This window comes from Coregonus clupeaformis, chromosome 33 (genome assembly GCF_020615455.1).
Source record: "Coregonus clupeaformis isolate EN_2021a chromosome 33, ASM2061545v1, whole genome shotgun sequence".
Classification (NCBI taxonomy): Eukaryota; Metazoa; Chordata; class Actinopteri; order Salmoniformes; family Salmonidae; genus Coregonus; species Coregonus clupeaformis.
In genome coordinates, this window is record NC_059224.1 from 11,236,704 (window position 1) to 11,261,866 (window position 25,163).

The window sequence follows — 25,163 nt, forward strand, 5'->3', positions numbered from 1 at the left end:
CTACATCAAATTGTTTATCTAAGTCTTGGACTGTTCTCCTTATGTCTATGATTCACCTGTCTCTTTCTTTCATTATCTTAAGGTCACACTACCCCATGTGACTTCCCCATACTCTTTGTGCTGGTTTCTCACACACCAATAATATTTTAACCCTTGTATTTTAATAGTGATCCCTTCCTGTATTTTTAGTTATGGTTCCTGCCTGTGCAAGAATATACATTCTAATCCTGTCTATATCCCTTCTATGTCTTGTTCTTCTGCTCTTTATTATTATTAGTACTCCATTCTCCTTATTTTCAGGTAACTAGTCAAGTGTAGAGAAATCAATGATAAGGATATCTGGTGCGTCTTGGAGGTCTGGAATCTCTCGGTGGTCTGGAATCTCTCAGCGGTCTGGAAGGTCCTTAAAGTCTCTTAATCATCAGTTCCCTCACTCTGGTACAATGGTTAAGATGATACCCGATACTCCCCTCTATCCGTACCATCGTTGGTATAATCTGGACAACGATGTGTATGGTCACTTCAGTTGTTAACCTTCCCCCGTCACTAGGGTCTCCGGATCAGCCAGAGTCCCTCTCAATCTATCGACATCGGTCTGTGAAAAGTGTCCTTCAATCAGCCTACCCATAGGGAAGCTCAGAGTTACTGCTGCAAAGACACAAGCACAGACACACACAAAAGACAACAATGCTACCCAATAGCTGAGGTTGGAACACTCCTATAGTGGGAAACATGAATCTTAGTATCTGTCTCCACCACTTTTACCATTATTAAGGTAGCCAACAACACCTGGTACAGGCCCCTCCACATAGGGTCTTTCCAGCTCTTTCTTCTGTAGTCTTTTGCCATCACATAGTCTCCAGGGCACAGAAAATACTCAGATTATCCTACTCAGTTGGGCAGAGTTATCTTCACCCATGAAAATAAAATCTTAAGAACATTGTTAGGTTAGGTGAGACACAGTATGCTACTCATGTCCTCTCATCGGTCAAGAGAAGCCTTGAGATTATGAAGCACACCTGCTTCCAGCTTGTTGTAGTTCACTTATCTCATAGACAGACCACCTCTACACCATGCCTCCTATCACAAAAACAAAAATGATTTAACCTAACCCATAACACATTATTACTACTGCTCATATCCTTAATACACCTTGCATATTTCCCCACAAAACCATAATAAAACATTAAAACCTCTGTAATCCCAACTTCCCCCCTTGGACACATGCATCACATCGTGATTCATGTGTACAAAAAAACAAAACAAAACAATATTGCCTATCCAACCTAAAATAATAACTAACCTTAAAATGACAACTCTTGAGCATATCTTTACTTAACTGTATTCCATAACACTATTCAAGGAATACCTCTCCTTCAGGACTAACCCTCTCACTACATCCTTGTCCTGTTTCGACTAATTTATATATAGGATTTTTTTCCAAATTATAAACTTCTTCACAATTATCCTTATTTTATCTAACCCCCTAATTCAGCATGCCTCTAGAATTCGTAGTGCGGGTGATCAGGTTGCACTATAAAGCCAGGACAGATTTCAGAGGTCATTGAAATCATTCAATGAATTGTTTCATCCAATAGTATACTACTCCTAACAACCATCAAGACCTTTCATAAATGTTGTAAGTCTTTAGTACAGCTCTTTTCAAAATAAATCACACATATTTACTTATCCCTCAGTAAATAAAACCCAAATTACATGTGTATGCCCCTTTACGATATTTCACTTCCATCCCATCAAAAAAACCCAAATAGAAATAAAAATCCTATACAACTAACATTTCATACTAAGTAGTTTGTTTGTGGTTATTCGAACACCATATAGTAAAACAATAAACAAACAAAAATGGCCAGGCCTTATTTATTTTGGTAGCTCCCTATGACATCCTAAAAATAAAACTACTTAGTTTTACTAACTAGTTCCACCCTAGCCTACAGACTTTTTTAAACCTCCCAATAAAGAAATCCCCATGTTCCTGGAAGAAAAAGTATACATGTCGTTAACATATAATCAACAATCCAAAGATAGTAATTACACACAAAACATCATACATATATCCCCAGTTCTATCTCATCAACAATCATTAACCCCAGCATCAATTTAAAATTGTTTGATACGTCGTGTCCTACCTTACCACTAACATAATATTATAGGAGACTCCCATCAACCCTTAAAAGAAACTCCCACTTAGAAGACACTAGATAATAACACGTTTTATTATGTTAACTACACCTTCCACTATAAACCTATAACCCCATTTTAGTAAACGTCGCAAACTGTTGCATTGATGTTCTCTTTTTTCTTTCTCTAAAATATAAACTTATTGTTTCATAATCCAAAACCCATAAAAAGATGTCTACTTAATCCATCAAGCCAACAGCAACAACTACCTCCCAAGGTTCAACGTACTATAAACAAATTATCGTTATCTGAAGTAATAAAACATCATCATAACTCACTTCTGTTTAAACAAACTATATAATGTCATAATAAAATGATCAATTATCAAATATCGTTCCTTATTCAACTATCGAGACATGTTCTTTATTAGTAAATCGTCTCCACAAAGCAATACTACCTAATAACATATTCTCATTCTCCTAAGTAGAAATAATTACTTCTATTAAACAATCCCATTCAACATCAAGTCAACCTATCTCATCACCCAATTAACTTATTTTTTAAACCCTCTACAATATCTATCATACTCTACCGCTAATTTCCCTCATAATGGTACCTTAACAGATGACAAATAATTTTATATTTATAGTAAAAACCAATAAAACATCCAATTCACCAATATGCAATTTTAATTACAATGTTATCCTATCCGACATGGATTGGTAGGACAACATCTTTCCTATAATGTTATCAATGAAACCAGTAATTCACATCAATAACATCAATGTAAAAGATTTGCTTTCTGTCCCCTACTGGATTCGTACCAGGGACCCTCTGCACACATCGACAACATTCACCATCGAAGCACCGTTACCCGTCGCTCCACCTATGCCACGCAAAGCATCTACTTCCAGTTCATAGAGCAAGTGACGTCACCCAACGAAAACCGCACTAGCTCTCACCGCTAACTAGCTAGCAATTTCCTGCCGATAATAATAATAATAATAATATGCCATTTAGCAGACGCTTTTATCCAAAGCGATTTATAGTCATAATATTCAACCTCCTATGACTTCCTACAGAATACGCGATCCTATAAACCTAACTTAACCCATAATGTCCCTTATAGCGCTCTCACGTTTCAGCAAGCCCCAATGTTTAACACCCACAGACAAAAATGGAAATTCTTCCATTTTTACTAGCAGACCTAATAAAACACTTTCAAACAGCGTTCTGCATTTACCTCTATCATAGGGTTTAAAAACGAACTTAACAACATTAATCATGCTAAATTTCCAGAGTAACGTCATGTTTGATTCAGTTGATCTATTACCATAAAAGACATTCACTTCTCCATGCGTCGTAAACTATATCCTTTTTCTCCTGTAATCAACTAAAATCATAGCCACGCAATTAAACCATCACTCTGCCATTATCAGAATGAATTAACTATCCTTTCTAAGTAAGCTACAAGTAACACCAAACACTTGCTGTAGTTTACCATCATATATTGAAATCAACCATTTATCACAATCCAATTTATTTATAGACATATTCCACCATTGTCACTCGTTTAATCTAGCAAAACCTTATTCAATGACTAAAAATTGCTACCACGTACTCTCCTCTCCGTTAACATTTTAGTCATTTAGCAGATGCTCTTATTCCAAGCGACGCACAATTAGTGGGCTCATACATTATTATACTTATACTAGCCCCCCTTGGGAATCGAACACCCAACCCTGGCGTTGCAAGCACCGTGCTCTACCAACTGAGCTACAGAGGACCACAGATGAGCGTATAGTGCCTTTTTCTGATAATGTTATAATTGTAGCCTATTGCATTACTTTAGTTTAAAATATAAGTTTGTTTATTCAACAAATCTATAACCCACTATAAATTGGTGCTATTCACTCAGCATATAATAGCCAAAGATCCTTACATCCCCTAGTTCACGTAACGAAAATACATTATCATTCTACAATTCACCAATTATTCGCATACATTACTGGTGTCACGCAAACCATAGAATAAAGTAATAACAATTAGAATTTTGTCAAATAAATGTTTTCCATCCAACTATTCAAACTTGCTTTAAATAACTTTTTCAGCTCGATACAGTCAAGCAAGTACGACTCTCTTTTATCCGGAAACCAGTTCATGGCATTAGTAAAGTCTATTCACATCCCAACAATAACTAATAATATATGTATATTAATATTATCAAAATACCTTACTTTCATTCCAGTCTACCTAAACAATTCAAATTATTGCCATAACTCTATCGCAATTGCCAGTACGCTATTCAGACTATAGTCACTCCTCACTCCTTCCCGTTGAATAAGTGAGTCCTCCAGTCTGAAAAGACGCAGGCTGCTAAAGCGTCCAGTCTTATCCTGAATGTTCCTTCAATCTAAACAACCCACAACCATAGCTGAACTATACTTAGAAAACCTAGATGCCTCTAGCGATGCAGAATCTATGCTTTATTGAAATGACAAGTTAATCCTCCTTTATTCCAATGATAATGGTCAGTAGTTTTAGTATCTGGCACATACCACACTTTATCAGAAAATAGCTTTGAAGGACACAGATCTCACACGCTCAACGTATACAATTTAACAGTCAACGAGTCAAACCCCACATTCATTGATTTGGAAACAGATCTAACGACCTAACCAAATGAATTATATTTTCCCCTAACATACTAACATTTCTTGACTATCTTACCTCTGCTTCTGAAATAATAGATAGTTTATTATAATGCTTAATTCTACCACATGTCCTATGTACTCTCTCCCATTTCCACGTACGTCTACGTGTTTGGGCAAGTCAACACCTATAATTTTATCCAATCCCTCGTATTAAATCACACTCACATAAAATTCATTATATTCCAATATATTCATATCTACCAAACCATTCATGTTTCTAATTATTCTTTATTGCCACAAATTAGTTAATCACCATCTAGTCTCAGCGGAACAAACAACAAATTACCCAAATCCTTTCCCTCAGTCATAGAATCCTCCTAGAATCATATATGCTGGTCACTATTCCCCTGATCTTACAAAATTCTATGACAGGCATTGTTGTACGAAACTCCAAGATATAATTTACAAGAAAAGCTTATTATTCCAACGTATATATAATTATCAAACACACCTCTATATCTCATCATTCAAACTTCAGAGTGCGACTAATTTACACCATTATACCACTCTTATTCCATATTTATACAATGTTGTCCTCAAACGCCCTTAATTACTATTTGTATAACCTACAGGAATATTTTATTCTATCAAAGGGCCCAAATTTGGAATGTTAACCCTATCCTAGTTATTATTTTACTGTAGTCAATTTATCATAATACTACATCACCTCTAAAGTTTCTAAATATAATGTCAGAAACATACCCTAAAAGATTTATCAAAATACTATGCATAGACGTCATATGACCACACCGGTACACGTGACCTGTTCCTCCAACAGGATTTATTCTACGCCTCCTGGTAACGTGAATTTTCTACACTCAGTTGGTCAATGAATATCCACGCACCATTTATTATTCTCTTTCCTAATGTGAGATTGGGCACGCCCTTTCTCCATCAGACAGAAGCTTCAAACAACCTCAAATATATTTCCTTTCCTTACAGAAAGGCTATTTACTTGCAGGATTTCTTATTATTCTCACTCACACAGATGAGCAGCCACTTGTGCCCAAATGAATCAGACAGTTGAATGACTCACAGCCGCCCAAGCCACCCATTCAACCATACGAGATGAGCAGACCTACTCTAATTAACACTTTATCAAAATTTTGACGCCCTTGTAGCTATTTAACCCGTTCACCTACTCAGGATGACCGGTGTTACTCCAATTTATGGTGTCACCTACGCCGGATGACCTAACTTTTTTACCTGATCGACCCTACCTAATTTTGGCATCACCACAACACAGGATGATGCCCTACCTGCCCGTTCAGACCTCTGGGGTGCTAATTTTAGCTCTCCAAAGCGGTATCCACAGGATTTCTGCCTACCTAAGCAGTCCTCAAGACGATTCATTTTCACTACACGTCTAGAGCGGTATCTGTAGGTCCCAAATTTAGCTAGCCACCTGCCCGTTCAGACCTCTGGAGTGCTAATTTTAGCTCTCCAAAGCAGTATCCACAGGATTTAACATGTTATTGTCTGATCGCTCAACCAGCTGGACAGCCGCCCGTGTCGAAATGACCCAGACAGAGCGATCAGCAAGATGAATCAAATGAATCAAATGAATCAAATGAATCAAATGAATCAAATGAATCAAATCAATTGAACAGACGGTTCAGACAAACGACAGCGACATGTATTCTTAAATTCAAAAGCTCCTAGGTTTTAATTCTCTGGTTCTTAAATTTGGAGAGACCTACTTGGTATTTCTTTAGATGTTGCCGAGCCCCGGATCAGACCACACAAACGTTATACTATATAAGTAAGAACTTGGCTTACCTTTTAAAAGTAGCCGCTTTTGTTTGTATGGTCCGTCCAAGCCGTTTCACAACTGCAGATGTATACCGTCTCTGATCCCTATTTTTCAACTCCTGGCAAAAGCTCGCCAATTATGTCGTAGAAATATTTGACTAATAGATAATCAACTCAAAAATATCTCTCAAGACACCGGAGCTTGTGAATTCAAGAATTAGACTTTATTGCATAATAAAGCCGAGCTAGCCTCATCTCTCTCTGGCTTAGAGATCTCTTATATTCACACAAATGAAAAAACATGCGTACATTCCTAACTTATTTTAGTTCTGCCCCACCCTTCTTTTTCAACGTCCAGCTGACACAATGTCCACTCCAAAAGGTCATGAATGCTTTTTTCTATATGAAGCCTCTTATTCTATCATTCTATTGGCTGCGTGGCTTAGGCCTCTTCTTAAAAAAGGACTATGGTAATGCATACCATGTGTCTATAACAAGCCCATGGGCCACAGTTTGAGAGCCCCTGCGACAGAGCACATACATTCATTTAAACATAATCATGTTTATTACTAATATTATTATTTTACCTTTGACCTCTCCCTACATTTGCCTTAATTATACATAAAATAATACCATACTGTCAGCAACAGGTGTGGCTGACATAGCCGAATCCACTAATTTGAAGGGGTGTCCACATACTTTTGTATATATAGTGTAGCTCACTTCCTGTAAAGTGCATAGGCCTACATGCACATGAATGGGTACTTTGGGTAAAGGAAATTGTGGCTTTGATTTGCAAACATTGTTGTGCAAATCTTTACCCACCATCAACACCAACATCTCTGCAATCCCCCTCCATGCCATTGACCTTCAGATTTTGTCTCTGTGTTCTAAAATCAAATAAACAAGGGAGAATTACAAAGCTCCCCATACCACAGTAATTTCCTTTTTGACATTTTTAAATAGCCTACAAATGGCCAGCTCCTTATTTGTATGTACAGTACTGTACCTAGAATACAAGGGTTGCATTTGCACTAAACAATGTTCATGTCAGAAAAATAATGTAGAAAATCTGGCTTATACATTATCTACTGGTATCATTTTCAATTGAGAACATATAGCTAGCTCATCAATATGCAAATGATGTGTGAGTTTAGCTATTCTCTGCTTCAGATGTACAATGACAAGGGGCACATTGATTGCACATGCACATTAGGCCAGTTATGCCATCATACTGTATGCTTCTGGCTGCATTGGTGATGCATGCCATTATGATAAGCTGCAAAATGGGTTCACATGGCTGATATCCTGAGACAGTGACAATCAAATATAACCGATTGGAGGGCTCACAACTGGACAAAAAGGTTATCTGTGATGAATGAACATTGACACTAGTTCATCTTGAATAAAGTTTTTAAGTTAACAATTAAAACAAGTTTAAACACTTCACTTCAATGAATCAAAATATAATTTAAAAATGTACAAATAATCGAACTTGTTTGTAAATGTTAGACATCTCAGTAAGCATAATTTCAAGTGAATAAAAAAGTCCATACTCTCTGATCTACGGGGTGAGCAGACTTCTATTCCATCCCAGCAATAATACACATTATTATCAACTCATTAGGTTTGATAAGTTGAATCAGGTAGCATACCTCCTGGAGAAGGATTGGCCTGCTACAGTTGTAATACGTTTGTAGCCTACATTGTGTGTGACTTTTAACTCTTTTGTTGTATAAAACATTAGCTAACATAAGTACAAATACAACCCATGGCATACAAGCATGTGCTAGCAGTCTCTTGGGACATTCACTGGGACCTCTTCATCTGCAGACAGGCTTTCGCAGCTCTCCATATCTGAAGACAGACATCACAAAGAAACAGGCTTCATTTTATTACAATTAGACAGCCCTGACTATTATCTCGCTACATCAAGATATAGCTAATATGAAGGTAATTAGCTGATGATACAGTACTTCACTTAGCTATAGTATGTAAAGTTGGCTAGCTAGCTAGCTAACAAGCAGCTCATTAGCCTACACACAGTGGCCTGCTAGCTAATAATACATCGTTTTTTAAAAACATTTTTTGAATGTATTTACTTACTTACTTGAATAGGTTCACGCCTTCGCCCACGCCCACGAAAAGGCCAATCTTTTGGAGCGAAGAGCTGCCATTTCATAATCTGGTAACTTATTTTTCTTGCAGTTTGACAGGTAAATATTTAGCTTATAGTCCTAATATTTAGTTAATGAATGGCCTAATATCTAGCTAATTTTTAGCTTTTTACTTCGGCTACACATCACTAGCCTCTCTCTTCCATCTGTTTTTGTGCACAACAGGCAATAGGTTACTCAAGCCTCTCCAGAATAGGCCATTCCAGGAAAAGCTATAGGCTACAAAAACTATATGACATTTATTTTGATTATTTTCTATACTATGCCTAATAGCCTATTCAGGGAAAGAAGCGGGCTTGATCTTGCTAATTACTGAAATATAAAACAGGCCAACAGCATAGAAAATGCATGTCGGGGAAAATTGAGGAGAGAAAGAGCATTGCTGTGATCACTTTTGGACAGTTATGATAACATTGTTGAACTGATGTTATCATAACTGGCCAAAAGTGATCACACCAATGCATTTTCTCTCCTCAGAGTGAAGAGGCGACTCCGGGATGCTGACCTTTTTTTATTTTTTATTTTATTTCACCTTTATTTAACCAGGTAAGCCAGTTGAGAACAGGTTCTCATTTACAACTGCGACCTGGCCAAGATAAAGCAAAATAGTGCAATAAAAACAACACAGAGTTACATATGGGGTAAAAAAAACATAAAGTCAGAAATACAACAGAAAATATATATACAGTGTGTGCAAATGTAGCAAGTTATGGAGGTAAGGCAATAAATAGGCTATAGTGCAGAATAATTACAATAGTATTAACACTGGAATGCTAGATGTGCAAGAGATGATGTGCAAATAGAGATACTGGGGTGCAAAAGAGCAAAATAAATAACAATATAGGGATGAGGTAGTTGGGTGGGCTAATTTCAGATGGGCTGTGTACAGGTGCAGTGATCGGTAAGGTGCTCTGACAACTGATGCTTAAAGTTATTGAGGGAGATAAGAGTCTCCAGCTTCAGAGATTTTTGCAATTCGTTCCAGAGTTGCAAAGAAAAAGCCATATCTCAGACTGCCCATCTTAATCTTTTCTTTTTATTGGCCAGTCTGAGATATGGCTTTTTCTTTGCAACTCTGCCTAGAAGGTCAGCATCCCGGAGTCGCCTCTTCACTGTTGACGTTGAGACTGGTGTTTTGCGGGTACTATTTAATGAAGCTGCCAGTTGAGGACCTGTGAGGCGCTTGTCTCTCAAACTAGACACTCTAATGTATTTGTCCTCTTGCTCAGTTGTGCACCGAGGCCTCCCACTCCTCTTTCTATTCTGGTTAGCAGCAGTTTGCGCTGAAGTACACAGCATTGTACGTGATCTTCAGTTTCTTGGTAATTTCTCTTATGGAATAGCCTTCATTTCTCAGAACAAGAATAGACTGACGAGTTTCAGAAGAAATGTCTAAATGACCCCAAACTATTGAATGGTAGTGTGTATATATATATATATATTTTTGCGAGAACACCGACCGCTCCCCCGGCCGTTACTGGTAGTAGGACTATAGGAACCTACCCACATCACGATTCACCCGTTCCACCTGCCCATTAGACTCAGGGTGAAACCCAGAGGTCAGGCTGACCGAGACCCCCTGATGTTCCATGAACGCCTTCCAGACCCTGGACGTAAACTGGGGACCCCGGTCAGACACTATGTTCTTTGGCACCCCGTAGTGCCGGAAGACGTGAGTAAACTGAGCTTCCTTAGTTTGCAGGGCCGTGGGGAGACCAGGCAGAGGAAGGAGGCGGCAGGCTTTAGAAAAGCGGTCCACAACGACCAGGATGGTGGTGTTACCCTGAGAGAGGGAAAGATCAGTGAGGAAGTCAATTGATAAGTGGGACCATGGCTGTTGTGGAACTGGTAAGGGATGTAACTTACTTGCTGGAAGGTGCCTAGGTGCCTTACTCTAGGCGCACACCGAGCAGAAGGAGACATACACCCTAACGTCCTTAGCCAAGGTAGGCCACCAGTACTTCCCGGCCGATACCTGGGTGACCAGAGGAGGGGGACGTGTGTGCCCAATAGATAAGACGATCACGGACAAGAGATGGCCCGTACTGCAGCCCAGCTGGGCACTGAGGTGGAGATGGCTCTGTGCGTAACGCCCGCTTTAGGTCCGCGTCCACCGCCCACACTACCAGCGCCACAATGTAGGAGGCCGGGAGTATGGGGGTGTTGTCTAGCCGTACAGCCGTGACAGTGTGTCTGCCTTCACTTTCTTAGAGCCTGGTATATATGACAGCGTGAAATCAAACCGGGTGAAGAACAAGGCCCAGCTGGCCTGGCGAGTGTTCAGCCTCCTCGCTGCCCGGATGTACTCCAGGTTACGGTGGTCAGTCCAGACAAGGAAAGGGTGTTTGCCCCCTTGAGCCAGTGCCTCCACGTGGTCAGGGTCTGACAACAGCCAACAGCTCCCGATCACCAATGTCGTAGTTCTGCTCCGCTGGGCTGAGCCTCTTAGAGAAGAAGGCACAGGGGCAGAGCTTGGATGGCGTGCCCGAGCGTTGGGATAGGAGAGAGCCTATCCCACCTCAGATGCATGCACCTCCACTACGAACGGTAATGATGGATCGGGATGGGCCAGTACCGGGGCTGAGGTGAACAGAGCTCTCAGGTTACTGAAAGCCCTGTCAGCCTCAGCAGACCAGCGGAGACGGGACGGCCCACCCTTCAACAGAGAGGTGATGGGAGCTGTTTTAGAAAGGACTGGAAGACTGATGGAGCATTCATCAACCCGTACGGCATCACCAGGTATTCATAATGCCCCGTGGTTGTGCTGAATGCGGTCTTCCACTCGTCCCCTTCCCGGACACGCACCAGGTTGTACGCACTCCGGAGATCTAATTTCATGAAGAAGCGCGCCCCATGCATTTATTCTATAACAGAGGGTATGAAGGGTAGATGGTAACTATAGCAAACAGTAGTTTGATTAAGTGCCTGGTAATCAATGCAAGGGCGCAGACCTCCATCTTTCTTCCTCACGAAAAATAAACTTGAGGAGGCGGGCAAAGTGGAGAGACGAAATGGAGAGACGTATGTCTCCATAGCCTCTGTTTCAGCCTGCGACAGGGGATATACATGACTCCTGGGAGGCACAGCGCCTAATCGGAGGTTTATTGCGCAATCCCCCGCCCGATGGGGTGGTAAATTGGTCGCCTGCGTTATGGAAAACGTGTGCGCCAAGTAGAGGTATTTGGGTGGAATGCGCACGGTGGAGGTAGTGTCTGGACTTTACACCGTGGTTGCACCAACGGAAACAGGTAGACACCTACCTTGACACTCTTACGACCACCCCGTGAGAACCCTCTGCGGCCATGAAAAGGTGGGGTCGTGTAGTGCGAGTCAGGGAACACCCAACACAACAGGGAAATCAGGGGACTCAATAACATAAAAGGTGATTTGCTCCCTATGGGTCTCCTGCATAATCGTCGTGACTGGTGCTGTAACCTCCCTAACAAAACCTGACCCTAATGGTCGACTGTCAAGTGCTTTGATGGGCAATGGAATGGGTAGGGGAACCAATGTAATACATAGACTATTAGCTAAAGACCTGTCCATAAAGTTACCAGCTGCGCCTGAATCGACCTGCGCCTTACACTGGGGAACTACCGTGTAAATCAGGGAAGCTGACGTGTATGGTGAAGTGCGCAGTAGAGGGCTCTGAACGAGTGTGGGGTTACGCTACCTGGGGTGACGCGAGAGTGCCCTGAACGCCGCCTCCAGACCCAGAAGAACTCTGACGACAGCGTGCAGCAGAATGTCCTCTCTTGCCACAAGAGTGACACTGGATCTGTCGTCCTCCGTTCTTCCAGATCGCTGCACCACCCAGCGCCATCGGAACGTAATCCAGGTTGAAGGGGGGTGAAATGGGCAGGCCCCTTCCAGGACGTCCTCTTTAAGCCAGCAGGTTGTCCAACCGGATGGCCATGTACACCAGCTGGTTGAAAGTCAAACATGGTATCCCGGCAGGATAGCTCCCTTCGGACGTCCTCACACAGGCTGCATCGGAAGTGGTCGATGAGGGCCCGCTCGTTCCACCCGGACCCAGCCGCTAGAGTTCTAAACTCCAGGGCAATGTCTTGCGCGGTCACCTGCCTCAGATGGACCAGACGCTCGCCCGACTCTCTACTTTTGGGAGATGATCGAAGACTGCCCGGAAGAGGTGAGGGAACGCCCCGTAGTTGCCTAACGCGTCTCCTCCTTCACTCCAGACCGCGTTGGAGACCAGGGCGGACACCTTCTCCCGCTCCGATGGAGCCGGGCTGATGGTGGAAAAATAGAGGTCCAGCTGCGTGAGGAATCCCTGGCAGCGGGCCGCTGTCCCGTCGTACTCCCTCGGTCATGATAGGTGAATACCTCTGGGTGTGGGTGGCTGGATCCGGTCGCTCAGCTTGTCCCAAAGGGTTGGGTCCTCTCCTCTCCAGGCATTGGACGACCTGGAGAACCCGATCCATCGCTTCTCCCAAGCTAACATGTTGGAATGCTCCCGGACCCGCTCCACGACTCCAGGCATATTCCCCGCTCCTGCTGACTCCATGCTGTTGGGTGTGTGATTCTGTAGCTGGTGATTTTGGACGGAGTCAGGCGCAGGAGGGTAAATCGCAGAATAAATGGTTTATTCGGCAATACAGTGGTACGCAGCAATGCATAAAACACTACAGTGAGGTATAACGGCGCACTGGAGAAAACAAGGCACACCGGTGAATATCCCGGTGAAGTAAAGCAGAAGTCGAACCCATCACTTCAGTTATTTGGCTGTACGTTCGAAAATGAGGTGGATATGTGATGGAGTTAAAGTAGAGTTGCTCATGGGTTGTTGGAAATAACATGAATATTTTCCATGACAACATGTGGAGCCTCGAAAATATAATTAGAATTTATAACCAAGTCAAAAACAAACATTTACCTGTTTGCTAGTCAAGTTGTATTTTGAGTCTTAAAGTCAAAACTAAGATGTTTTGGGGTTGGAATTACAGTATGTATTTTCGTTTGAGAGTTTTGACAGGCTTCATCTGGACAAACAAAATACAGTTGTTTGCAACCGGATACCAACTGTGTTCTGTGGAGGAAAAAAATTTAACAAGTTCCAAGATTTGCATAATCGTTGTGATCGGAGGATAGCTGTGAGGGCGATAGAATCAGGATCAAATCCTCTGTTCTCCTCAAGCTCATTAATGAGAGAATGTTCATATTTGAAGATGACAGAAAGGCCAGTCTCTTTGGCACATTACATGGAGTACAGGGAGTGGATTAGCTAAATAGACTGGTACTCAGGTTAGGGAGTACAGTCTCTACTGCAAGACAAGCCTTGTCAGCAACCTTTCGGTTACTGGCCTCTTAACTGCTAGGCTACCTGCCGCCTCACTACTTCACACGTCTGTCTTCCTGTGTGAATTTCTGCTTGTCTGGGTAATGCTTATGTATTTTCTGCTAAATTAACGGCCATGGGACTATAAACGACAAGGACAATGAGGAACAGAGGGAACATATATACACATACTGATCAGGGGGAATGGGAACCAGGTGTGTGTAATGATACAAGACAGTCTGGGGTTGGTGGTAATGAACAAGGTCAGTGACGCCTAGAAGGCCGGTGAAGTAGACTTCGGAGCTGGTGATCGGAATGAGCAGCAGTACCGGGAGGATCCGTGACAGTTTTACTGAGCTATAATTCATATGAGGAAATCAGTTAATTGAAATAAATTCATTAGGGTCCTAATCTATAGATTACACATTACTGGGAATACAGATATGCATCTGTTGGTCACAGATACTATTTTTTTAAATGGGCCTCACATTGGGCGTCAGGATCTCGTCAAGGTATTTTTGTGCATTCAAATTGCCATCAATAAAATGTAATTTTATTCGTTGTCCGTAGCGTACAGTGACTTCGGAAAGTTTTCAGACCCCTTGACTTTTTCCACATATTATTACGTTAGAGCCATATTCTAAAATGGATTAAATCGTTTTTCCCCTCAATCTACACACAATACTCCATTATGACGAAGCAAAAACAGGTTATAATTTTTTTCTGCAAATGTATTAAAAATAAAAAAACGGAAATATCCTATTTACATAAGTATTCAGACCCTTTACTCAGTACTTTGTTGAAGCACTTTTGCAGCGAATACAGCATTGAGTCTTGTTGGGTATGATGCTACCAGCTTGGCACACCTGTATTTGGGGAGTTTCTCCCATTCTTCTCTGCATATACTCTCAAGCTCTGTCAGGTTGGATGGGGAGAGTTGCTGCACAGCTATTTTCAGGTCTCTCCAGAGATGTTCGATCGGGTTCAAGTACGGGCTCTGGCTGTGCCACTCATGGACATTCAGAGACTTGAGTGGCATTGACTCGGTACTGGTGCCACCTGTATATAGCCTCGCTATTGTTATTTTACTGCTGCTCTTTAATAATTGTTTTATTTTTAGGTATTCTTTCTTCAAACTGCATTGTTGGTTAAGGGCATGTAAGTAAGCATTTCACTGTAAGGTCTACACCTTCTGTATTCGGCGCATGTGACAAATCAAATTTGATATGATTTGTCCCGAAGTCACTCCTGCGCTGTCTTGGCTGTGTGCTTAGGGTTGTTGTCCTGTTGGAAGGTGAACCTTCGCCCCAGTCTGAGGTCCTGAGCCCTCTGGAGCAGGTATTCATCAAGGATCTCTCTGTACTTTGCTCCGTTCATCTATTCCTCGATCCTGACTATTCTCCCAGTCCCTGCCGCTGAAAAACATCCCCACAGCATGATGCTGCCACCACCATTCTTCACAGTAGGGATGGTGCCAGGTATCTTCCCGACGTGATGCTTGGCATTCAGGCCAAATAGTTCAATCTTGGTTTCATGTCACGAGTTGCTAAGCCAGAACCCAGAAGCAGACCAGGACAAGGTAAGTTGAAACGAAGGTGAGTGTTTATTACAAATTCAAGAGTGATGCTGAATAATCCAGGGAACAGAGCGGGCGGCGTTGATTAGTTGTTGGGGGTGCAGTGTTTGATCCCATCCTGGGTCAGCAGCCGCGGACCACCAAGCAGAGGTTGGATGAAGGTTCCGGACGGGTGACTGCAGATGGAACAAAACGGGGGTAAGTAAGCAACCAACCAACAAGGTGCAAAAACAACAAAACTAACGCTAGGCTCTAAGACTGATACTCTGGTAAACCTACTGTTCATGGCTAACGATCCGGCAGGGACTGGATGTTAGGCCAGAGCCTAAGAAGGGTGATGATCAGGACCAGGTGTGCAGATTGCTGATGGGATGCAGGTGCGGAAATCAAGAGAGCTCCCCGGAGCGTTCCCGAACCCTCGGGAAACTGGAGATCACGAACAGAAAAACTAGTCACCAGACAGGACCCGACTCAGACTGCCGGGATCGTTACATTTCATCAGACCAGATAATCTTGTTTCTCATGGTCTGAGAGTATTTAGGTGCCTTTTTGCAAACTGCAAGCAGGCTGTCATGTGCCTTTTACTGAGGGGTGGCTTCAGTCTGGCCACTCTACCATAAAGGCTTGATTGGTGGAGTGCTGCAGAGATGGTTGTTCTTCTGGAAGGTTCTCCCATCTCCACAGAGGAACTCTAGAGCTCTGTCAGAGGGACCATCGGGTCAGCTCTAGGAAGAGTCTTAGTGGTTCCAAACTTCTTCCATTTAAGAATGATGGGGAACACTGTGTTCTTGGGGACCTTCAATGCTGCATAATTTTTTTGGTACACTTCCCCAGATATGTGCCTTGACACAATCCTGTCTCAGAGCTCTACGGACAATTCCTTCGACCTCATGGCTTGGTTTTGATCTGACATGCACTGTCAACTTTGGGACCTTATATAGACAGGTGTGTGCCTTTCCAAATCATGTCCAATCAATTGAATTTACCACAGGTGGACTCCAATCAAGTTGTAGAAACATCTCAAGGATGATCAGTGGAAACAGGATGCACCTGACCTCAAATTCGAATCTCATAGCAAAAGGTCTGAATACTTATGTAAATAAGGTATTTCTGTTTTTAATTTTTGATACATTTGCTAAAAAATCTTTAAAAAACTGTTTTCGCTTTGTCATTATGGGCTATTGTGTGTAGACTGCTGAGATAATTTTTTTGAATAAGGCTGTAATGTAACAAAATGTGGAAAAAGTCAAGGGGTCTGAATACTTTCCGAAGACGCTGTAATATACTGTATATACACATATAAAATATTATTACACACTATTATCCAGGGAGTACAGCCTCTACTGCAAGACCAGCCTTACCAACCCCATCTTCTGCTGATATTTTATTTAATACTATTTATATTCTCAGTTGTGTGGTAGATTGTATGACTGGTACATAATGGGGCCAAAGTCAGATGTATTACATTGGTCAATACACAAAGCATGTATTTGTACATTAAACTAAATTTCATGTTACATTTTTTTACTTGGCTGTGGTGCCGTTCACACTTTCCTCTTCCTTTGTGAATTTCTGCCTCTCTGTGACGCCAAATACCACTACTCCAGGTTTTAAATTATTTAGTGGATGGTGTGAACAATCGTAATCCTTATGCACAAATGAAAACGCTAAGCTAGATCTTTGGTGTTCAGACAGAGGTGAAGTTTTAGAGGTGTTTGGCTCATGGATATTGGTTTTTCAGCATCCTCTATTGACTGCTGTGTGATATAAACTTTACTTTCATATAAATCAATCTAAACAATTGACTGTGTTTAATCACTGTCTGTCTCATCATCCAGGTACCAGTAATGCTGTTAAGTTGCCCATCAGTCACATCATGCTCTTTTTGGCACTGACCATCATGGCTGCCATAGTCACTATTCACACAACAAGGAGGAACCGCCCACCCAAGGCTCTGCACCCACAAGCAGGTGAGAGTCACAGGCATTGGTCCAGTTCCATTTAGGTTCCTAATTCCTCCCACCTAGCTCCCACAACATCAGTGTTCACAGATCTAAAAATAATGTATAGACCTAAACATTATGAATGGTTCCATCAATCCATAGAACATATGGAGCATACAACAAATTACATTCACATATTCTGATCTTCAGATGTGTGAACTGAAATGGAATCAGGTCATAAATAGTCCTTTGACATAATCATCTTGTCCATCTAAACCCCTATTAATTATTTAATCTTTACAGTCTGCTATAGAATGAATGGTGAGACATGTTGTCTGATGTGTGTGTTGTTGTTTTGTTCTCTGTATAGAAGAAGCCTCTGGTATTGAGCTTCAGGTCCTGGAGGAATGACCCCTTGTTCCTCACTCTTCTTCCTGTGCTGGACCAAGACTTTCAAACTGTCTGTAGGTTTATTGATTGAGTAACAGAGAACATTATACGTTTTTTTTTTACAATTGATGTTCATCTATTGTATTGCATAGTGTGGAAGATGTATTAATTCATAGTTGTGTTCTAATATTTTAGTATCTTTTTACACACCTTTTTGGGGGGATGCTGTAGGGATTCAGATATCAATTAAGCAAACCTTGGTTGATGTGTATGCTAAGCTGCTTTTTTCTTTCTGTCCATTGTGAATCAAATCAGCATGGAGACATTCCTTGATTTTGTTTAATGAATAGTTTTTTTCCTAAGCAGATTTAAAATGAGCACAATGCTTCTTCTAAAATGTTAATGAATTTCTGAAACTGTTTTTAAATAAAGTAATAAAAATGTCAAACTCGTCAGTTACAGGTGTTTTTCAGGCTACCCTTCCACAATGTAAGGTAAAACATGAATGCATTGACCTTATTTCATTTACAACCTTCTTCTAGTCAGCATCAAAGATAGGTTTGTCTGTCCTTTTAGAAAGACGACCGTCAGAGATGTTCTGTCAGCCTACTCAAAATTTCTATGACAAAATAAAGAATTTGAGTGCAATTTGAAGCACTAGAAGGTCTAGCTTACCATAGCAGGCTGTAGTACGCTATGTTAAACAGGTGTCCACACCAAGTACGGTATCGGTATGACCACCAGGTCGTCTAAGGAGGGGTGCACCGGCCCAGGTCGGAAACGAAGCATCTGTTTCCAGAACCAAATAGAGTAGCTGGCCAGCACACATATGAGATTTAGTTCTTGGTGCTGAGATTAGGGTGTGAAAGAGTGAGTGTAGTCCTCATGTTGATGTCTTGGCTCCCTGAGGTTAGTTGACAGTGGAGTAGATGGAGCTGGGGTCAGCAGGGTTCTCTGGCTCTCTCCCTCTGGTAGAATAGGGCATAACAGAGGAATAGGTCACTGCATCTTCAACCTGGACCTACAAAGACAACACACACTCACACACAACAAAGTAAAGGCTTTAAACAGTGTATAGGAGGGAGAGTCATACCATTACAATATGTACAGTATAGCTTCACATCAACTCTCTGAGGGAGATTTTGATTGAAGTGGTCAATGGAGGCAGATTGACTCAACAAGGGTCAAAATTCTTATTGAAAGATGAATCATTTAAACTGGACATTTGTCTCATTGCATGATAACAACTGGGTGAAATCATGTTTCATATTAATCATGTTTCAAATTCCATTAATATATTGAGGAACTGACCCTGTCGTCATTGGTTGTTGCAGTGGAGTGGTTTACTGCATTCAGACCCTTTATAAATTAGTAACAAAGGTAATGAATTCAAAACAGTAGAATTATAGTGCCAACTCTTAGATATTTTACTACAACAATAGTATAATACACTAACCGTGTTTATTAAGCCACAGTGCATCAATGACATGTCTTTGTTACTCACAATGCTGTTATCAGTTTGCACTTTCAGATTCTCTGAAAATAACAAATTACTGAATGATTGAAACAACGGAACAACTGTCTCCATGTGTATTACTGTGTTATCATTGCACTCATTAAACTCAAAGAAAAACGATGAATGTCAGTATGTACTTTCTCTCCTTCTGCGTGCTATGATGACAACAACACAAACAGCTGCTCCCACAGCCACAGGGAGGATCTGGTTAAGTGGAGAACCTGAAAGACCAGGAAGAGGAAAGGGAGATAGTCACAGCCACTACTACAGCCACTCCTACAGTCACAGGAAGGATCTAGTTAAGTGGAGAAACCTGAAAAACCAGAAAGAGGATGGGGGTCTAGTTTAGTGGACCAGAGTGGCGGCTACAGACTCCATCACCGGCCCAGACCTGGAAGGCGTTCCCTGGGAGTATTGGGATCTGGGGGAGGTGTTTAGTAAGAGGCGTGCCAAGGGCCTACCTCCTCACTGGCCTTCCGACTGCGCTATCGATCTCCTGCCGGTCGCCATGCCCACACGAGGGCGATTGTTTTCCCTGTCCCGGCTGGAGATGCTGGCCATGACGGAGTATATCGATGACGCACTCGTCGAGGGTCACATCCATACCTCTACCTCACCCGCGGGCATGGGCTTCTTCTTCGTGGGGAAAAAGGACGGTGGGCAGCGGTCGTGCATTGATTGCAGGGCTCTCAACAACATCACTGTTAAGAACCGCTACCCACTCCCCCTGATGACGGCGGCATTCGAGTCATTGCAGGGAGCCCGGGTCTTCACCAAGCTGGACTTATGCAATGCCTACAACCTGGTGAGGATTCGGGAGGGGACGAGTGGAAGACGGCTTTTAACACACCCAGTGGGCATTACGAGTACCAAGTCATGCCGTTCGGTCTAGCCAACGCGCCTGCAGTGTTCCAGTTGTTGGTCAATGATGTACTCGGGACCTCCTCGACTACAGCGTCTTCGTGTATTTGGATGACATCCTAATATATTCGAAGGACGTGAGTGAACACCAGCAGCACGTTCGGCAGGTCCTCCAACGCCTTCTCCGTCACCAGCTCTACGTCAAGGCAGAGAAGTGTGTGTTCCACACAGAGACAGTCTCCATCCTGGGGTTCATCGTCACCCAGGGGGACCTACGGATGGACCCAGCCAAGGTCAGCGCGGTTTTGGATTGACCCCAGCCCTCATCCCTCAAGCAACTACAATGGTTTTTAGGGTTCGCTAATTTTTATTGCCGATTTATTCGCAATTTTAGCTCCCCTAGCCGCTCCCATGACAGCCCTCACCAAGACGAGCGTACGCTCCTTCGCCTGGATCCCGGAAGCGGGGAACGCATTTGATGCGCTTAACATCGGCCCAGTTCCTCGGGCATCCTGATCCATCCCTGCCATTCATTGTGGAGGTGGATGCTTCAGACGTTGCGGTGGGAGCAATCCTGTCCCAGCTGTTCCTCACGGACATTAAGACTCACCCCTGCACATTTTTCTCCAGTCGGCTGTCCCGAGCGGAGCGGGAATTACGACATGGGGAACCGTGAGCTGCTAGTGTAGGCATTGGCTAGAGGGGGGCCGCCCATTCATTCGTCGCATGGACTGACCACAAGAACTTTGCCTATATTCAAGGGGCCAAGAGGCTCAACTCGCGCCAGGCCAGGTGGCCGTTGTTCTTCACCAGGTTCCATTTACATTTTAGTCATTTAGCAGACGCTCTTATCCAGAGCGACTTACAGTTAGTGAGTGCATACATTATTTTATTTTTCATACTGGCCCTCCGTGGGAATCGAACCCACAACCCTGGCATTGCAAACGCCATGCTCTACCAACTGAGCTACATCCCTGCCGGCCATTCCCTCCCCTAACCTGGACGACACTGGGCCAATTGTGCGCCGCCCCATAGGTCTCCTGGTCGCGGCCGGCTACGACAGAGGCTGGATTAGAACCAGGATCTCTAGTGGCACAGCTAGCACTGCGATGCAGTGCCTTAGACCACTGCGCCACTCGGGAGACTGGTTCTCCATCTCATACCGTCCGGGGTCGAAGAACACCAAGCCTTACGCGCTCTCCCGGCAGTTCGACCCCATGGACCTGGTGGAGAGGGACGACCCCATTGTCCCCAACGCCCTGATTGCTGCTCCATTTTTGTGGGGAATTGATAGGCTGGTCAGAACACCGCTACGGCGGGAGGCCGATCCGGACGGAAGTCCATCGGGGAGGATGTACTTACCCAAGGCTGCGCGCTCGTGACTGCTTTAGTGGGCACACGTGTCCGACCTCGCCAGTCATCCGGGGGGCGCCAGGACGTTGGAGTTCCTGCGTAGGAGGTTCTGGTGGCCATCTGCTGAGCGGGATATGCGCGCCTTTGTGCCTGCTTGCCCGGTGTGCGGGCGCACCAAGAGCTCACGTCAGCCCGCGGCAGGGCTGCTCTGACCCCTGCCTATCCCCAAGCGCCCCTGGTCCCACATCTCGCTGGATTTCATTTCCGCCCTACGCCCCTCTGATGGATACACAGTCATCTTGGTCGTTGTGGACCGGTTCTCGAAGGCTTCCCACTTCATTCCGCTGCCCACGGCCTGTCCCCCTTCCAGTGCCAATACGGGTACCAACCCCCCCTATTCCCCGAGCAAAAGGAGGAGGCGGCGGTCCCGTCGGTCCAGGCCCACATCAGTCGCTATCGCCGCACCTGGACGCAGGTACGGCCGGCACTTAAGTGGGCCACGGTCAGGTCTCAACATCAGGCCAACCGCAGGCGTCGCCCGGCCCTGGTCTTTCGCCCGGGACAGAGGGTGTGGCTCTCCATGCCGCCTATGGGATCTTCCCCTCCCGCGTGGAGTCCAGGAAGCTGTCCCCCCGGTTCGTCGGGCCATTCAGAGTGGTCCGGCGAGTCAACCCAGTGGCCTACCGCCTGCAACTTCCCCCCACCATACGGGTGCATCCCACATTCCATGTGTCCCCCCTCAAGCCTGGCTCCACCTCCCCATCCTGTTCCCGCGCTGTGCCTCGTCGGAGGGCAGCCGGCTTTTACTGTGAACCGGATCCTGGACTGCCGGTGGGTGGGGAGGGGTCTCCAATTTCTGGTGGACTGGGAGGGTTATGGGCCGGAGAAGCTGTCCTGGGTGCGGGAGGGACATTCTGGACCCAGGGCTGATAACAACATTCCGTCGCCTCCACCCAGAGGAGGTGGGGCAATGTTACAGGAGGGGTTCTCAGTTCCGGAGCGACCCACTAGGTGTCATCCTCCGACAACCTTAGACACCTCCTCACTCACAGTCGGGACTAATTATCATCCTATTGGTGTCACCTGTGTCTATCGGTTCACCTGTGTATTTATGCCCTCACTTCCCTGTGTTCCCTTGCTTAGTTTTCTCTGCTAGTTTCTCTATGTCCAGCAGTACTACTCAGTGTCTGATTGGAGATCTATGTACAGGTACTTGAGAGTGTTCTCCCTGTTTCGTTATTTGTTTCAGTCTTCGGTAGTATTTCGTATTTTGGCTGTCAGCCGGATTTTGGAGACTTATTTTCTCCGCCTTTCTTTTATTGTGATAAGTCCGTTATTTTGTATTTTGGCTTCGGGAACACCAGTAAAGATCCTTGTTTCACCATCTCTGCCTACTGCCTACTGTATATCCTGCACCGCACCTGGGTCACACCTCACCCCAACCCTTACATATGGGTAGTTCCATATGTTTTACATTTCCCAATGATTGAGACCACTGTGCTCTTGGAAACTTTCAATACTCTAGAATTTTTTTTATACTGTTCCCCAGATACAGTATATGCCTCATCACAATTCTATCTCGGAGATCTACGGACAGTTCCTTGGACTTTATGGTATAGTTTCTACTCTGACATGCACTGTCAACTGTGGGACCTTCTATAGACCGGTGTGGTTCTTTCTAAATCATGTCCAAACAATTGAATTGGCCACAGGTGGACTCCAATCAAGCTTTAGTGACATATCAAGGAAATTGGATACACCTGAGCTCAATATGGAGTGTCATAGCAAAGGGCTGTGAATACTTATGTGAATGAGATATTTCTGTATTTCATTTTTGTGTGTAGATGGGTGAGAATTATACATTTTTTTAAATCCATTTTGAATTCAGGCTGTAACACAACAAAATGTGGAATAAGTCAAGGGGTATGTATAATTTCTGAATGCACTGTAGAAATGCATGCTCTGTGTATTGACCAAGGTAATACATCTGACTTTGGCCCAATGATGTACCACTCTACCAGAGAACTGAGAATGGAAATAGTACAATATACAATACCAGAATAAGGTGGGGAAGCTGGTGTTGCAGTTGAGGCCTTCTTCCCTGGATAGTAATAGAGAACATACAAGATTTGCAGAGGTGAGTCCAGCATGACAGTACAGTCCACAACATATTTAATGACTCACTCTGTGAAGTTATAGAGTGAAAAGCCTGTAAAGTTTTCCTCCACTGTCATCTCTCAAAGACTATTTTCTCTCTAGACAAGAAATAGTTCCTATAAATATGTACAGTGGCTTGCAAAAGTATTCACCCCCCTTGGCATTTTTGCTATTTTGTTGCCTTACAACCTGGAATTAAAATGGATTTTTAGGGGTTTTGTATCATTTGATTGGCACAACATGCCTACCACTCTGAAGATGCAAAATATTTTTTATTGTGAAACAAACAAGCAATGAGACAAAAAAACGGAAAACTTGAGCGTGCATAACTATTCCTTGGTCTTCATGGTGCCGCTTGCTTGGTGGTGCCCCTTGCATGGTGACGTTGCAGACTCTGGGGCCTTTCAGAACATGTGTATATATACTGAGATCATGTGACACTTAGATTGCACACAAGTAGACTTTATTTAATTAATTATGTGACTTCTGAAGGTAATTGGTTGCACCAGATCTTATTTAGGGGCTTCATAGCAAAGGAGGTGAATACATATGCACGCACCACTTTTCCGGTATTTCTTTGTTGTTGAATTTTTTGAAACAAGTAATTTTTTTCATTTCACTTCACCAATTTTGACTATTTTGTGTATGTCCATGACATGAAATCCAAATAAAAATCAATTTAGATTACAGTTTGTAATGCAACAAAATAGGAAAAACGCCAAGGGGGATGACTTATTTTGCAAGGCACTGTATGGGGCTGTTTTCATGTTACCAGTCTTAGGCTGCTGATGAGTACTGATGGTTGTCCTGACAGGAAGCAGAATAGTTCGATCAAGACTGTCTGAAAAACATACATTCAAGTATCTTGACTTCAGTATGGCAAAATGTCACAACCCAGTCTCAAGCCATTCGAGGGACCAGCCCTGACTAAACATTTGGGAAATACTCCTTTACAGGAACAGTACTCACTTCTATGGATCCAGATGGCACATGGAAGATGTACTATGTCTGCAGTGCACACATCATACAGATGGGAGTTTTTTTGTTAAACCTGGGACCATGAAGGGGAATTCAATGAAGGTCTTCACTGCTCCCACATTGTCAGTAAACTGACACCTCCACTTCCTGTTGTTGTCCTCCCTCTGGAGTGTCAGAGTGATGTCACAGCCTCTGATCACTGTGTGATCTGATATTTGGAGTCTCTCTGCAGCCAGGTCCGGCCCACTCATTAGGCAGGATTAGGTGGCCGCCTATGGCATCAGATTGACGAGGACGGCATTTTCTGAGCT

The 25,163-nt window shown here is 43.4% G+C and overlaps 1 pseudogene; it reads right to left on the reverse strand.

Moving 5' to 3' along the window:
- Positions 1-25,163, reverse strand: part of LOC121548673 — an 89,632-nt pseudogene that overhangs the window by 39,309 nt on the left and 25,160 nt on the right.